Genomic DNA, 15,590 nt, shown 5'->3' on the forward strand with positions numbered 1-15,590 from the left:
AAAGCTGTTATGAGTGAGGCTATTATTTATCCTCCCGTGTTAGTTTTCTCATACCGTTTATTTGTCATTTATGTCTTTTGTTTGTCATTTATTCTCATCGGTCTCCGGTAAAAACATGTTTTACCGTATCTGTCCTGCAGAGTAACTACCTGGTGTTTATGGCTGAGCTGTTCTGGTGGTTTGAAGTGGTGAAGCCCTCGTTCGTACAGCCCAGAGTCTTTGACCCGCAAGGTGAGAAACTGATGATGATGATGAGATCTCTCTCTGTCTCTCTCTCTCTCTCCCTCCCTCCCTCCCTCCCTTTCCCCCCCCCCCTCTCTCTCTCTCTCTCTCCCTCCCTCCCTCCCTTTCCCCCTCTCTCTCTCTCTCTCTCTCTCTCTCTCTCCCCCTCTCTCTCCCCTCTCTCTCTCTCTCTCTCTCTCTCTCTCTCTCTCTCTCTCTCTCAGTTCATGTGGCGGTCAGGTCTCAGCCTGATAATATCAGCTAATTATATATAGATAATGTCAGAATTGAGTAAATTAACATACACCCTTCATCAGACCCTCTTATCTGAATGTATTGGATTGCAACTTTCTTTGCCGCTGAGCGTGAACCTGAAGACGTGATTGGATAATGATGTCTCTGTGTCCCCTCCCCCCTAGCCTCTGATTCCGTCCAATCGTGTCGCAGCATGGCTCCTATCAGCAGCCCAGCCAAACACAGCTACGGCCGGCCTGACAGCCCAGACCAGACCAGGTAGGGAACCAGAGATGTCAATGTTGAATTCTCTTTGTTTAAGTCTCTCACTCATATTGTATGCTGTATATACCTCTAACTACCATACTTGGCATATTGTACATCATGTTTTATATCACTGTTTGCACTTGCATTTCATTGTCTGGTACTTTGTACTCTGCAATGACAATAAAGTTGAATCTGATCTAAGGTATTCCTCCTCTCTTCTATCCCTGTTATCTCAGGTTCCAACCGAACTCTTCTGTTTCAGGTGAGACCAATTGAACTGTGCACCTAAGTGAGATGTATGTTTGGTTTGTCAGTCCTGCGGTGTCGCCTACAGCACTGTATTCACTGTGTTTCTCTGTGTGACAGGCGTGATGAAGCGCTCCACCTCCATGTCCTATGTGGACGGCTGTGTCGGGACCTGGCCCAAGGAAAGACGGTCAGTAACCCCTAAACCCTAACCCTTAGAACCCTAACCCGTAGCGCAGAATATGGTTGACCCTGTGCCTAGAGCAAAAATACCAAATTCCAACAATCGACTGACAAGTTGATTGCATGGCAATAAATCAGTAAAGTAAAGTAGATAAACTATCTTCTGATGTGTGGTTCTGATAATTGTTGGGGTGCAGAGAAAAGGAGAAGAGATGTTCAAGAGCCAAATATTGAGGCTTTTATGAAACAGAATCGATTCCGTTTGAGTCTAACCTTTCCTCGGAAAGCCACACATTTCCTCAGAGCAGGACACACACAGCTTTATTGACAGATTGTCCATGGTGCAGACACCATCTGGTGTTTTGGGCGACAGACAGGAATTGACCACAGGCTACGTGTGTGTGTAGAGGAAATGAGTCCATGTTTGGAGGTCATTTGGGGACTGATTCCTGACCCAGAGAAATGTTTATATGAGGAGACCCCAGGGCACAATCATAAGACTTACAATTCATTCTTAATATGTTTTTTTTCTGCTTTATTGGGATAGAGACAGTAGAGATTGACAGGAAGGATGGGTGAGAGAGAGAGAGAGAGAGAGAGAGAGAGAGGAGGATAGAGACAGTAGAGACTGACAGGAAGGATGGATGAGAGAGAGGATGGATGACATGCAGGATATGTCGACGTTCAGAATCAAACCGGGGACCCTGCGATGACATGGCTGACGCCTTAGTGTGCTACGCCACCAAGCGCCCCCCTCCCCCCCAATTAATTCTTAACAATATCTGATAGTGATGAGATTCATACGGACCTAAACAAAACCTAATCTCTTCTTCTCCTTCTTCTTCTGTGGTCCCTCAGCTCGGCGCCTCGCGGTATCTCCTTCGAGATCCCCCTGGATGACGGGGACCCCAGTGACGCCCCCCCCTGCGGGGGACCCCCCCCTCTCCGCGGGGGCATGACCCGCTCGGCCAGCACCGACGGCCTGGGGTTCAGAGTTCACCACGCCGCCGCCCCGCGGGGGGGCCTGGGGGGGGGCATGAGGCGCCACCTCTCCTTCACGCCCGTCACCGTCAACGGCCAAGGGGGGGGCGGGGGGGGAGGCCACATACCGGAGGAGGAGGACGGGCACTTCTTTAACTCCCATAAGGCACCTGGGCGCAGGAACCAGAGCAGGTAACTTAACCGAAACACGTCTCATTCGTCATTCGTTCGTTTACCTTTTTTTTGGTCACAATCTGTTTGTTTGTTCGAATCGTATATATCGTTAGCCTCATAGCATAATTGCCTAAGTCATATTTTGGCCAAATTGAGATATCTGCCTAGCTCTACTCTCCTAACACTGCTGATTCACTGTGCGTTATATGATGCCATCAGCCTATCAGAATGCTTGTTACTTTCCAAAATCGCTATCTGCTATCTGCGATTGACACAGGCATTTTTGACACTACATACAAAGATGGCTCGGCTGACCACAAGTGAAGCATGACTCAGGCAATTATGCTATGAGGCTAAAGATATTGATTTTTCCATTTTTTCGTCAAGGTACTCCAACGGAGTCCTCCCTGAAGACCACAGCGGCAATCACACCGGTCACCACGGCAACCACAGCGGCGGGGTTAGCCCCTCGTCCCCCCCGAGCATCGAGGAGGCCCTGAAGATCATCCACGACGCCACGGAGAGGCCCCACGGCAGCCTTGTCGGGGGGGGGGCCGGCGGTGGCGGAGACAACGGCTTCTTCCTCCACACCGGGTCGTCGCCGACCCCTCCCCCTCCGGAGGGGGCCGAGGAGGCGGGACCGGGAGGGTCAGCCAATGGGAAGCCCCGGGCGGGGGACGAGGCCGGGATCGACCCCAACTCCACGGCCTCGACGGAGGAGGTGGACACGGGGATCCACGTGCGGACGGAGGACATCCAGGACCCCACCAGCCTGGACGAGGACTCCTCCTCCCTGAGAGACTACTCCGACATGGACCCCGACCTCGACCCCCTCCTCACCCGCTCCTGCCCCCTGCCTGAGAGGGGTGGGGGTGGTGGAGGGAGGGGAGAAGGGGGAGGAGGTGGAGAGAGGGGTAGTCCGTGCCCTGGTTCGGTAGTCATGCCCCCCGCCCTCCTCTCCCGGTCCCACACGGCCAGCCCGGCGTCATCGTCAGGGGGGTCCGCGGGCGCGGCGGTCCGGATGACCAGCTTCGCCGAGCAGAAGTTCAGGAAGCTGGAGGGGCGGAGCAGCGGGGGGACCACCACCCCGGAGAGCTCGGAGCTCAACGTGCCGTACACACACCCAACACACCCCCCCCTCACACGGCAGTCCTCCACACCTGAGGTCAGGGTCTCCTCTCTCTCTTATTGTCTCTCTCTCTCACCCTCACCCTCACCCTCACCCTCACCCTCTCTCTCTCTCCCCCGTTCCACCTCTCTCTCTCTCACACCCACTCTCTCTCTCTCCCTCTTCCTCTCTCTCTCTCTTATTGTCTCTCTCTCTCTCTCATTGTCTCTCTCTCTCTCTCTCTTTTATTGTCTCTCTCTCTCTCATTGTCTCTCTCTCTCTCTTACTGTCTCTGTCTCTCTCTGTCTCTCTCTCTTATTGTCTCTCTCTCTTATTGTCTCTCTCTTTCTCTCTCTCTCTCTCACCTCTCACCCTCAACTTCTCTCTCTCCCTCTCTCACTCTTTCCCCCCCCCTCTCTCTCTCTCTCTCACCCCTCACCCATCTCTCTCTCTCTCTCTCTCTCTCTGGTAACTTTCGGGTATATATGTTGGAGATGTTTGTAGATAAGACAAAAGGCAAATGTCTGTGAAATTAAAATTGAAAATAGTATTCGCTCATCTCTCTCTTCCTCTTTCTCTCTCTCCCTTCTTCCCTCCCAGGCCTCTAGCCCCGCCCCCCTGGTCCAGACCCCGTCCCCGGCCACGCCCACTCCCAGAGACCCCTCCCACATCCTGGCCTCTGAGATGGTCCACTTGAAGATGAAGCTGGAGGAGAAACGCAGAGCCATAGAGGCCCAGAAGAAGAAGGTAGGGGAGGGAGGGAGGGAGGGAGGGAGGGAGTGAGGGAGGGAGGGAGGGAGGGAGTGAGGGAGGGATAGATGGGTGGATGGGTTGGATAGATGGAGGAGAAACGCAGAGCCATAGAGGCCCAGAAGAAGAAGGTAGGGGAGGGATGGGAGGGAGGGAGGGAGAGAGGGAGGGAGGGAGGGATGGAGGGATGGATGGATGGGAGGGAGGGAGGGATGGAGGGAGGGAGGGATGGAGGGATGGATGGAGGGATGGACAGACAGACAGAGTCTTTCTCATAGGCAAGGCAAGTTTATTTGTATAGCACATTTCATACAACAGGGGCAATTCAAAGTGCTTTGCATACAGCATTAAGGTTGAATTGGAACGCTAAGCGGTTTGGTTTTCATTCTGGATCGTTCCAGGTGGAGGCGGCGTTCACCCGCCACCGCCAGAGGATGGGCCGCACCGCCTTCCTCAACGTGGTGAGGAGGAAAGGCGTCACCCCCCCCATCAGCCCCGGGGACAGGCCCTCCCCAGACCCCCTCACCCCCTCCAGGGGGGAGGACCAGGGCGGCCTGGGCCGGGATGAGAGGTGCAAGCCAGACGGAGCGGCCCCCAAGTCCCCCTGTGAGGACGGAGGTGGGTGACTGACACCATGTAGTTGCTGTGCCTAGAGCACAAAAAATACCAAATTTAAACAATTAACTGCAATTTTTATTATTATTAAGATTTTAAAAAGATAGAAAGAGGGAAATACGTGTCAAACGTGTCATTTTACACTGGGATCTCACACGCCGTATCGTATAGCGGCTAAACACAAACGCAGCACCTGCAATCTCACACTCCATATCAGGAAGAGCAGCGCTTGAATACAGCTGCAGTAATAACATTTGTATCTATCTTCTGATTCATTGTCTTATTATGTTGTTAAATGTTTATCTATTTATTTTCTATATATGTGTATCTATCCTTGCCATTTTTTTTATTACATTTTTTATTACTATCATTCTTTTTCTGTATTTTCTTTATGCTATATTGATGGCCGAAACACAAATCCTCCTATCTGCAAATGTTCTGATTTGCGATTTTCACTTTAAATGATGATAACAAGGAAGGCTGCACATGATAGATCTGTCCTGCAGATAGGAGGTTTTGCATTTCAACCATCGATATGTAAAGCACTTTGAATAGCCCGTGTTGTATGAAATGGGAAAGGCCATCCATAACCTCGCCCCTCCATACCTGTCCGACCTCCTCCACATCAACATTCCCACCCGGTCCCTCAGGTCTGCCTCCTCCATCAACCTGACCGTCCCCCCAGCCCGTCTGTCCACCATGGGTTTAGAGCCTTCAGCCGCTCCGCCCCTCGCCTCTGGAACTCCCTCCCCCCCGACATCAGGAACATTGGCTCTATCATCTCATTTAAAACTCACCTCAAAACCCACCTGTTTACGCAGGCGTATCCCTGTTGATTTGCTTTTCCCGTGCTGCTCTGCTGCTGGCTATGTTTTATACTGTATATTTCTATGTTTTTTGTGTTTTGAATTTTGTGGCTGTTTTTAGATTTGTTGTTGTACGGCGACCTTGAGTGCCGTGAAAGGCGCCATATAAATAAAATGTATTATTATTATTATTATTATTATTAAATGTGCTATGTACAAATAGACTTGCCTTGCCTAACGGTACCTGTTCCCTCCTCCTAGGCGGCGGGGAGGTGGACATGGCGGAGTACACGCGCTCCATCGAGAGGCTGAATACGTCGCTCGGCTTCCTGCAGACGGAGATGCAGCGCCTGGCGCAGCAGCAGGAGAGGATCATGACCATGCGGGCGCAGCAGCAGCTGCAGCAGCAGCAGGCCTGGGTCATCGCCCCCCCCGGCACCCTCACCTCACAGGTAGACATGCCGCCATGCACCCTCACCTCACAGGTAGACATGCCGCCATGCACCCTCACCTCACAGGTAGACGACGATGATGATGATGATGATGATGATGATGTCACGAATGTCACAGAAAAGTAGGGTTAGGGTTAGGGTTTTTTGAGATGAAAGAGAGGGTTTCCCGGGTGGGAGAGACAGAAGATGACAGGCAGCCTGAGAGGAGAGAGAAGAGAAGGATGATGTGTCTGCCAGGAGGAATGACGGCGTGAGGGAGAGAGTGAGAAGAGGAGAGGAGGAGAAGGGGGGGGGGGGGGCGGGGGAGAGCGAATTAAGGACACAGTAATCAAGAGACAGAGCTGTGAAAACTGAAACCCCTGAGTATCAATGTGCATGCGTGTGTGTGTATGTGTGTGTGTCTGTGTGTGTATGTATGTGTATGTGTATGTGTCTGTGTCTGTGTCTGTGTGTGTGTCTGTGTGTGTGTGTGTGTGTGTGTGTATGTGTCTGTGTCTGTGTCTGTGTCTGTGTCTGTGTCTGTGTCTGTGTGTGTGTGTGTGTGTGTGTATATGTGTATATGTGTATATGTGTATATATGTGTGTGTGTGTGTACACACATTAACCCCCCCCTCCCCTCCCTCTCCCCCTCCCCAGGCAGCTCCGCGAGCTCCGCAGCAGCAGCGTGGTGGGCCGCGGCTCGGTGGGGTCGGCCACCCGGGGGTCCATGGGCTCCCTGTCCCCCAACATGTCCTCCTCGGGGGGGTCCCCCCGCGCCCCCCACCGCTCCCCGATGGGCCTGAAGCGCCGGCCCGCCTCCTTCCACGCCCACACCCCCCGCAGCACCCCCCACACGCCGGCGGCCCGGCCCGGCGACCTCAAGGTCACCCCGTTCAGCCGCATGCTCAACACGCCCTGCTCGGTGGACAGCCTCCCCCGCCTGAGGAGGTTCTCCCCCAGCCTGACCCAGACCAGCTCCTTCGCCTACCTGGGCCACGAGGAGGGGCACGGGACCGGGGAGGAGCCGAAGGAGAGGTGGGGGGGGGGGGCGGGTGGAGGAGTCGCCGGAGGAGGAGGAGGGGGGGTGGGGGAGACCCAGAACCAAAACAAACCGGAGAAGACAGAGGAGAGGGAAGAGGAGAGTGCAGGCACTCGCGGAGACACGGAGAGAGGGAAGGAGGAGGAGAGGAGAGAGGGAGGGAGGAAGTTGACGGCGGAGGAGGAGGTCAGGGAGGTGCTGTCCCAGCCCGTGTCGGAGAGGGAGGCGCGTCGGCCCACAGCGCCCCCCGGGGGCCAGGCGGAGGCTCACAGCGGGAGCAGCAGGGACCTGGTGGAGGTGCCGCTGTCGGTGCTGAAGCCGCTGGACGGGGGGGGTCTGCTGACGGGGGGGGAGGGGGGGGAGAACGGAGGAGGAGGAGGAGGAGGGGAGGAGCAGAAGATGTGCTGCGGATTCTTCTTTAAGGTGAGGGGGGAGGAGGGGAGGGAGAGGGGGAGGGGGGGAGGGAGGGAGGGAGGGAGGGAGAGAGAAAGGGAGAGAGAGGGAGAGAGAGAGAGAGAGAGAGAGAGAGAGAGAGAGAGAGAGAGAGAGAGAGAGAGAGAGAGAGAGGGAGAGCGAGACGCATTATGCAGCAGTTTGTTTTCACCAGAGAATGGTACTTTTTCAGAAATGATAGTTTCACGCCATCATCAATGATAGTTTTAAGATGGATTCACACCCTGCATCAAGTAGAAAAACAATAGACGAAAACAGAGAAGTCTTGACTATAAAGTTGTTTTAATTGATAACTCTCCCATAAAAGGGTTAGGGTTAATCCTCTAATGTTGAAAGATGGACGGCCATAACTGGCAGCAACAGCTAACTTCCTACTGAGCGTGTCTGATATGACAGCTGTGTGATGACTCATGAACCGTTACCTCATCTGGGACAGTCCTTGTGTGTGTGTGTGTGTGTGTGTGTGTGTGTGTGTGTCTGTGTGTATCTGTGTGTATCTAGGCCAAAGGATGACGGCATCCATACCACTGCTAGCACGGCTATGCTACGCTAGGAGGCTATCAGAGATACTGTATGTGGTTTCAGAAAGGAGAGCTAACAGCTAAAATACCTCAAATATGTATTAAATACATACATAATACATACAAATACATACATGTATTAAATATGTTTTGAATACACCTAAAATATGTATTAAAATAAGTATTACAAATGAAATAAATAAACGGAAAAACGTTACGTATTCCTGACAATGGCCCCTAGTCCTAGCAAAGAGTTCTTTTTCTGACTGATGGATAGGTGATTCAGTTATTTAGACGAATGTATTTCTTGCCACTTTCAAATTCACTTTGGATAAAGGCGTCTGCTAAATGTCCAAAATGTAAATATAAGCTAACATAGGATAGCTAACAGCCAACATAGCATAGAGTCCTAATCCGCTTGTTAAGTCGTGACCTGTTTTCCGGGTCCAACGTTGGCTTCGAAATGCCGAAATAATAATAATAATAAATTATATTTATATAGCGCTTTTCCGAGGCTCAAATACCCTGACAATATGGAGAAAACGGGAAAGTGCTGTGTCCCTTGTTGTATGAATAGATCCGAGTCTAAAAAACGATTAAACTGTCATTCTACCGCTGTAGTTTACAGGTACTCTGGTGCGGGGAATTTCTGGTTTGGACTCGGAAATGGCTAAACGTCACTTTTGACGTCAGACTTAACAAGCGGATAACACTGTGTCAACTAAGAAAATAGTTCATCTTCACACACCACCACACCCTGGTCAAACTGGGTCACGCAACGCTTCTGTGCAGAATGTACGACCCGACTCCTTCTGACACACTTTGGACCAATCACGGCTGACGATGATTGGCCTTCGAAGTGAGAGGATGACACTCACTCACACACGCACACACACACACACACTCACACGCCATCTGACCTCGTTTAATCTCCCGGCATAGATATGTCATAACGCTCCCACCCCAACACAACATAACTTGATAACACACACAGTCCCATATCGATCCTTCCTAGAATGTCATTGGCTTAGAGACTTAGAATGTTCGGTGCCAAGATGGCGGCTTGACAGTTGACAGTTGGCAGTTGACAGTTGACAGTTGGCAGTTTGTCGCCTCAGACACCTTTCGTTTGCTATTATTAACTATACATAACTAACTATAACTATAACTATATAACTTATTAACTGTTTCCCCCCTCCCATCCTCCCGCCAGGACGAGGCCAACGAGGAGGACATGGCGGTGAAGAGGGCGGCGCTGCTGAAGATGAGGCTGAGGAGGGAGAAGGAGGCGCAGGAGAAGAGGCAGCAGCAGGAGCAGGAGATGGAGCAGAAGAAGGAGGTGGCACGGTCAGTACTCCCCCCCTCCCCCGGGGCCCAGACCCGTCAGTACCATCACTGTCTTCAGAACCTGCTGGTCTAAACACTGCCTAAGGTTTAGGGGGTCGCTTCACGAGGATAACTTATTAAATCTCTTTCTCTCTCTCTCTCTCTCTCTCTCTCTCTCTCTCTCTCTCTCTCTCTCTCTCTCTCCCTCTCTCTCTCTCTCTCTCTCTCTCTCCCTCCCTCCCTCCCCCTCCCTCTCTCTTTCCCCCCTCTCCCCCATCCCTCGCCCTCTCTCTCTCTCCCTCTCCCCCTCTCTCTCCCTCTCCCTGTCTCTCTCTCTCCCCCTCCCCCCCACCCTCTCTCTCTCCCACCCTCTCCCCCCCTCTCTCCCCCCCCTCACCCTCCCTCTCTCTCTCTCTCTCCCCCCCTCTCTCCCTCTCCCTCTCTCCCCCCCTCTCCCTCTCCCCCTCCCTCTCTCCCCCCCCCCTCTCTCTCCCTCTCTCTCCCTCCCTCCCTCCCCCTTCCTCTCCCTCCCTCCTCCCCCAGGCTGAAGGCGGAGGAGGACCAGTTGAAGCGGGAGGATGAGAAGGCGAGGAGGGAGTACATCAAGCAGGAGTACATGAGGAGGAAGCAGGTGAAGCTGTTCGAGGACATGGACGAGGTGGTTAGGTCCCGCCCAGGAAGTCTGAAGAAGAAGCCCCGCCCCAAATCCATCCACAGGGACGTGATGGAGTCGCCCAAACCAGCGCTCAGAGCGACCGGTAGAAAACACACAACACACACACAGCAGACACACATACGCACCCAGCAGGCAGACACATAGCAGACACACAACACATAGCAGACACACACACAGACACAGCAGACACACACACACACACACACAACAGACACCATACAACACACACACACACACACACACATACACAGCAGACACACACATACACAGCAGACACACAACACACGCACATAGTGGTGGTCTAGTGGATAGTGAGTTGGACTTGTGATCGGAAGGTTGTGAGTTCAAATCCCGCCTGAAACCACACCACTACTAGTGTGCCCTTGAGTAAGGCGCTTAGCCCTCAGTTACTCCAGGGGGAATGTCCCTGTAATTCGTAATTGTAAATCGCTTTGGATTAAAAGCGTCTGCTAAATGGCAAAATTTTAAAAGTTAAAAATTAAAACATAGCAGACACACACACACACACACACACACACACACACAGCACTAGCGCCCAATGTGCTGGTGTCTCTCTCTCTCTCTCTCTCTCTCTCTCTCTCTCACATAAACACACACACACACACACAGCAGACACACAACACACACACACAAAAACAGGCTTATAAACAAGCCTACAGTAGACAATTGACTATTGTAGACTATTGTCCCCAAGCACTCCCTGTGTATACAGACTACCTAAACCTTAAACACACAGTCACTTTACTCAATACTACCTCTCACACCCACTGCCTCCGGGTGCAATATTTATGACATTCTACTCATACTATTTTATTTATTTATTATTCATTATATCCTGTCTTAGTTGTCTCCCACACTTGTCAGTTGTCCAATTGTCTCACTGATGTCTAAGTGTACTATTGTCACTTTATTTTATCTTTACTATAATCTTTATTTAATCTTGCCTGTTGCCTTATTGTCTTGTGCTGCAACACACACACACACACACACACACACACACACACACACACACACACACACACAGCAATAGCCCGATGTCCCCCACATGCTGGTGTCTCACACACACACACACACACACACACACACACACACACACACACACAGCACTAGCCGAATGTACTGGTGTCACACACACACACACACACACAGTTCTTACCTGTGTGTATCTCCTCCAGGCGTGCGTCCGCGGGGGTACTCGGTCTCCAGCGTGTCCCTGGCCTCCCTGAACCTGGCCGACACCGACAGCACCCACGCAGACAAGAAGACCCCCAGGTAGGACCCGCTCGCTGCCTGATCAAAAAAACAACAAACATTCAATACTCAAACAGGATTGTGTGGATTACCTCATTGAAAACCCTGTATTGTTACCAAGCTTGGTTGACTGGAGGCCTGTGTCTATCAACCACGTCTCCTGTTCTGATGATATTAATCCTGTTGTCTCAGTTTTCCCTGTCCAATCTGACAGTCTGCATCTTGACCTCCTTCTATCCCTCTCTTCCTCTCTCTCCCTGCTGTTCTCTCCTCCCCCCCCCCCCCCCTGTCTTGCACGGAACCCTCAGAGGCAATAAAGCTGCCCATATCTCTTTCTTTCTGAACTCTCCCCAGGAGAGAAAGGGAAGGTTAGTAAGGAGCTGATGTCTCCCTGACGGTATAATAAGTCTCTCTCGCAGACGAGGGCGTAGGTCCTCTCAGGTCCTCATAAATCATTAACCGGCACAGCTGCATCACAGCCCAGGTCGATCCGATCTAATCCATTTTTCTGTTTCGAGGTGACGTCTTTGAGAACAGTCTTTCCCGAGACCGTTCACAAATCACCGAATCGAACGATTCTCTCATTCGCGATCACACCCATATGCCAGCCAGCCACTCACAGAAACAGGCCCTTCGGTGTAAAACACAAGGGAGAATACAGAATGCAGATTTTTCATTTTTAATGGTTTGTCACCTCGCGTTCATATCGAAACACGTAAGTGTCCACTGACGACCTCCTCTCAGAAACACATTTGACTCGATACGACAGCTGCCTCTGCTTTATGTCATACATGCCTGGCCAGCGTCCAACCTGCTGCTTTCTGCCTCAGTGACCCTGTTCTCTCTCTCTCTCCCTGTCTCTTTCTCTCTTCCTCTCACTCTCTCTCTCTCTCTCTCTCTCTCTCTCCCTGTCTCTCCCTGTCTCTTTCTCTCTTCCTCTCACTCTCTCTCTCTCTCTCTCTCTCTCTCTCTCTCTCCCTCTCTCTCTCTCTCTCTATCTCTCTCTCTCTCTCTCTCGCTCTCTCTCTCCATCTCTCGCTCTCTCTCTCTCCCTGTCTCTTTCTCTCTTCCTCTCACTCTCTCTCTCTCTCTCTCTCCCTGTCTCTTTCTCTCTTCTTCTCACTCTCTCTCTCTCTCTCTCTCTGTCTCTTTCTCTCTTCTTCTCACTCGCTCTCTCTCTCTCTCCCTCTATCTCTCTCTCTTCCACTCTCACTCTCTCTTTCTCTCTCTTTTTCTCTCTCTCGCTCTCTTCCTCCCTCTCTCTCCCTCCCTCTCTCTCTCATACTCTGTCCCTCCCTCTCTCTCTCTCTCCCTCCATCTCCCTCCCTCTCTCTCTCTCCCTCCCTCCCACCCACCCTCCCTCCCTCTCCCCACCTCTCTCCCTCCCTCCTTCCCTCCCTTCATCCTTCTGTAGCTCTCTCATGCTAGCCGCTAGCCTCTAGCTTGCTAGCTCTGTGTCCAGCTGCTGCTGTGTTTGTGTTGTTGCCTCCAGAGCCTGAGAGACAGCAGTGTCTCTCTCCATCTCCCCAGCCTGTAACCACAGAGCCTGAGAGACATCAGTGTAGAGACATCAGTGTCTCTCTCCATCTCCCCAGCCTGTCACCACAGGGTCGCTGCTTTGCCTCACATCACCGCACACGCCTCCGTCTCTGTCAGTTGATAGTTACTATGGATACGTAATAAGGACGAACAGGGGAGGGTCGGGAGAAGAAGAAGTGTGTCACTCGGTCTGACCCTGTTCTCCTGTCTGTGTGTGTGTGTGTGTGTCTTCGTGTTTGTGCGCTTGCATGTCTATGTGGTGTGTATTGTCTGTGTGTGCTGTCGTGTTGTTGTTGTGTACGCTTCTGTGGTACCGTATGTGTGTGTGTTTAAATGTGTTTGTGCTCTTGGATACTGTGCGTGTTGTGTGTGCGTGTGTGTGTGTGTGTGTCATCTGTCCTGTGTGTGTGTGCGTGTCCCCAGGCCAGACTCAGCCGAGGGCTACCTGTCCTCCTGCCCGTCCGTCAGTCGTAACGGAGAGAACTGGGAGACGGAGTCCACCACCTCCTCTGCTGCCTCCAACGCTGAATACACAGGTACCCCTGACCTCTGACCCCTGACCCTGACCTTCCAACGCTGAATACACAGGTACCACTGACTCCTGACCCTACTGATCCTCACCCTAACCCTGACCCTGACCCTGACCCTGACCCTAACACTGACCCTGTCCCTAACCCTGACCCTGACCCTGACCCTGACCCTAACACTAACACTGACGCTAACACTGACCCTGACCCTAACACTGACCCTGACCCTGACCCTGACCCTAACCCTGACCCTAACACTGACCCTGACCCTAACCCTGACCCTAAAGCCCTGTCCGGACGGCATATCAATTACCTGAGGACCTCGGTAATATATATTTTACCTGGGGTAATTCGGTAATTTTTATCCCGTCCGGACCGACCATGTCAGTGATTTACTCCGGGGACCCCAGTAATTATTCCGGCTGGAATTACCTACTGTTTTTCAGCAAACCCTGAGGTCCTCTGATAATTATATTACCGTCCGGATTGACATGTCAGTATTTGGTACGCATTGCATGATTTTGCGCGATATTAATACTAGAATTTACCGCTTTGACCAGGCTGTGAGATCTAAGGTATAAGGTGAGCTCTGTGCAAACAATGGGTGTGGATGACATTACTGACTCCCTTGAATCTCCACTATCGGATAACCAAACCACCTAAAAGGTTAATTCTAGCGAATTTACCTAACATTAGCTTGTAAACTGTGCAGTTTGTATGGTCTGGCACTCTATAAATCACGGTGTCTGACAACACACAGGGATGAAGTTAGGGGTGGGAATCGCAAGGTAACTCACGTACTGATAACCGTACAATATTTTGCCCCCCGTACCCGAGTTAAAGGGAAGCCTTGTTTTGAAATATAATCGTTCCAGACTTTAGATGTCGTATCTGTTTTTCCCCGCTTTGCCATTCATCTTTGCCATTCATCTTCTTAATTTGTATAACATCACAACATTCTGATAGAACATCGACATGCTAGAAACACATAACTACACATAATTAGATGATCACACAGCCCCAAACACGAACACATCCCAAAACGAACGTATTTACAAAAGTCTCCCTTACCAGTAGCCTATGGCAAAGGAGAATAGTAAATCCAATCAACAAATTATGAGTCTTTTGTGATCGTTAAACTGCTGTTTATTATATCGAGTGGGTACTTTAAAACGTAAAGTTTCATGTTATGAAAAAAACCGAGTCTACGAGTGGTTTCGGCTGCGTTCGTAAATTCGTTCTGGAAATCTGATCAGCAGTCATGGAATGTCTCTGATCAAGTAATCAAATGACTTGTTGTTGCTACACGTGCGTTGTGTTGTGGGTCTGACAAAATATCCGGCGGGAACAGCTTCTTCTTCTGTGATGTTAAATGGCAGCTTGCACCCGAAACGCAAACATGCATGGATATGTTTTATTCCATCCGGATCGGTCATTAAAATCACTGGGGTCCTAGGGTAAAAAAATATTACAGAGGTCCTCGGGTAATTTATATGCCATCCGGACAGGGCTTAACACTGACCCTGACCCTAACACTGACCCCTGACCCTAACACTGACCCCTGACCCTAACACTGACCCCTGACCCTAACACTGACCCCTGACCCTAACACTGACCCCTGGCCCTAACACTGACCCTCCAACACTGACCCTGACCCTAACACTGACCCTCCAACACTGAATACACAGGTATCCTGACCCTAACACTGACCCTGACCCTGACCCTAACACTGACCCTGACCCTGACACTGACCCTGACCCTAACACTGACCCTGACCCTAACACTGACCCTGACCCTAACACTGACCCTGACCCTAACACTGACCCTGACCCTAACACTGACCCTGACCCTAACACTGACCCTAACACTGACCCTGACCCTAACACTGACCCTCCAACACTGAATACACAGGTACTACTGACCCTGACGGCTGCTCCTCTCTCAGTAGAGTAGTGGAGGATGAAAGGGGCTTGTCATTTCTACATGTTTATTTGCTTAGCAGACGCTTTTATCCAAATCGAATTAGAGATCACAGGGACCAGTCTCCCTGGAGTAAGTTAGGCCTAAGTGCCTTACTCAAGGACACACTAGTGGTGGTGTTCCCAGGTCTTATTCAAGGGCACACTAGTGGTGGTGTTCCCAGCTGGGGATTTGAACTCATGACCTTCTGATTCTGGAGTGCAATCACTTCAACGCTTTATTATAAAGTCGCCGTGTGTA

General features: G+C 51.3%; 1 pseudogene across 1 annotated transcript in view; it reads left to right on the plus strand.

The window, feature by feature from the left end:
* LOC308175532 (calmodulin-regulated spectrin-associated protein 2-like) overlaps positions 1-13,379 on the plus strand; it is a 19,635-nt pseudogene extending 6,256 nt beyond the window's left edge. Inside the window, exons 3-17 of the transcript in view lie at positions 141-231; positions 642-735; positions 960-985; positions 1,090-1,159; positions 2,011-2,211; positions 2,695-3,472; positions 4,016-4,162; positions 4,567-4,783; positions 5,848-6,038; positions 6,675-7,052; positions 7,278-7,479; positions 9,244-9,377; positions 9,900-10,114; positions 11,229-11,325; positions 13,267-13,379. The product of the transcript in view is annotated as a calmodulin-regulated spectrin-associated protein 2-like (transcript). The remainder of the gene's footprint in view (positions 1-140; positions 232-641; positions 736-959; positions 986-1,089; positions 1,160-2,010; positions 2,212-2,694; positions 3,473-4,015; positions 4,163-4,566; positions 4,784-5,847; positions 6,039-6,674; positions 7,053-7,277; positions 7,480-9,243; positions 9,378-9,899; positions 10,115-11,228; positions 11,326-13,266) is intronic.
* Positions 13,380-15,590: the final 2,211 nt, after the last annotated feature.

Source organism: Nansenia antarctica (assembly GCF_963989245.1).
Source record: "Nansenia antarctica genome assembly, contig: SCAFFOLD_474, whole genome shotgun sequence".
NCBI lineage: Eukaryota > Metazoa > Chordata > Actinopteri > Argentiniformes > Microstomatidae > Nansenia > Nansenia antarctica.